General features: G+C 32.9%; 1 long non-coding RNA gene across 1 annotated transcript; it reads left to right on the forward strand.

The window, feature by feature from the left end:
• The first annotated feature begins 27 nt into the window (after nt 1-27).
• On the forward strand, nt 28-1,101 carry LOC105640624 (uncharacterized). Its single transcript, XR_016322295.1, has 2 exons — nt 28-181; nt 667-1,101. It is a non-coding gene; the product is annotated as an uncharacterized LOC105640624 (long non-coding RNA).
• The last annotated feature ends 693 nt before the right edge of the window (nt 1,102-1,794 follow it).

The following is a 1,794-nucleotide window of genomic DNA, read 5'->3' on the forward strand; positions in this document are numbered from 1 at the left end:
TCTTAAACTGTCAGGTAGTGCCAACTTTTTGGAGCTGTCCAAAGAATCCTAGGATGTTCATGACATTGATGTTTTTATCTCTGAAAAACATATTCAAATTTTCAGGACACTGAGAATGGAGGAATTTCGGATAGACCTGAAGATGCTGTTGATGTTTTCCATACATATTTTGGAGTAGCTGGTACATATTTTCATCAGCTCTGATTTTTTTGACATGAGTATCTAGACATGCGCATGTGGTTTCCTTTCTTCCTTTCCAAGTCCTTAATTTTCTAAAAGCTGCTAGCATGAAATCGGTATCTACAATTGTTCTCAATTATTTTTCCTGTACCTAGTGAAGCCTTTTCTTTTCTGATTGTTTATTAATTTATAATTTTTCAAAGAACGGAAAAATATGAGGTTACAAAATCAGATTGTTGGCATGTAAAGTGCGTATCCCACTCGATCCACTACCTAAATCAGGATAACTTTTATTCTCTATATTAGCTCCATTTGGTTTTTCCTGGGTAGAAGTGCTACTTGAGTGTGTACGACTACATTATTTTTGTGTTTGTCCATTGAACTTGGTAATGTGATTTCTAGTGATTTGTTGCTTCCTATACTTAACATTTTATTCTTATCTGCGGATTTCATGTTATAAATTTTTACCTTTTGCTGATTGTGCAGGTCTCTCACTTCTGGAGTATCCTGGAATAAAAGCCACTGATCCAGCCTATGCTTTGCCAGTAGATGTTGTAAATAAGATTTTCTTTAATAGATGACCGTCTTCAACATTGACATGGTGAAACTACTTTATTTTATTATTACCTTTTTTTTTTTGTCACAATTGAAGTTTATAACCACTAGAGTCTTGTCTAGTGATTCTTCATGGCTCTCTTCTTTTGGGTGCTTTCACAAACCTAGTTAAACTTTTACATAGCTACGTTGTTACTTGTATTAATGATAATCTAAGAGGTATCCTTTAAAGTATCTCATGAGCAGAGCAGTTAGTGTGCAAATCTTAAAATGTATATCATTTATTTGCTATCTTTTTAATGTGTATGAAAATACAAAATACTTTACCTGTTTGCTAATAAAAGTTTCTCTTTTCTTGTTTTGATATTTTGTTGTTGAACTAGCATTCTTAGCTTGTATCTAAAATTACTCTCTGTATAAAATTTTGCCCTAGTAGGTTTCTCTTTCTCTGTCTTTCCCTACCTTATTTAAGCAACAGAGAAAAGATTGGGCCATCAAATACTGTGGTGGTTGTTGCTGGTGGTGCCATCGGTCTCCTGATCAAGTGGTGAAATTCCGGTAAATTCAGTTGGCATTATACCTACTTGGACATTGCCTCTCATGGGATGCTTGGATGACTCTTCAGGTATCACAACTATTTCCAAATATTAATATTGGCTGCTGCAAGATCCAACGAGCTAGAAGCCCCCTTTTTTATTAAAGATAAGCAAGGTGAATGACATATAAAATGGCTAAGCAAATGACATATAATAAGCAAGGTGAATCAACTAAAATGGTTCATTTTGTATAGATAAGTTCAACTCGTTAAAAGCTCCAAATTGTTATCGAATGAAATCATTAATTTTAACTCCAAATTGTTATTGAATGAAATCATTAATGTACTTGTATTAATAGTGAGCTTAACTCATTATAACATCAAATGATTAATAAATTCAATTGAGAGAAAATTACGATTTTGTTCTTATAAAATTTTGAAATTAACTAGCGTGTCTTTGTATCTTGAAAAACATATTTGTGCATCTCTAAATTTTGTTTCTGTTAGCATATTCTATCCTTCTG

Source organism: Jatropha curcas, chromosome 1, assembly GCF_041381405.1.
Source record: "Jatropha curcas cultivar XTBG-Jc1 chromosome 1, XTBG_Jcur_1.0, whole genome shotgun sequence".
Taxonomy (NCBI): Eukaryota; Viridiplantae; Streptophyta; class Magnoliopsida; order Malpighiales; family Euphorbiaceae; genus Jatropha; species Jatropha curcas.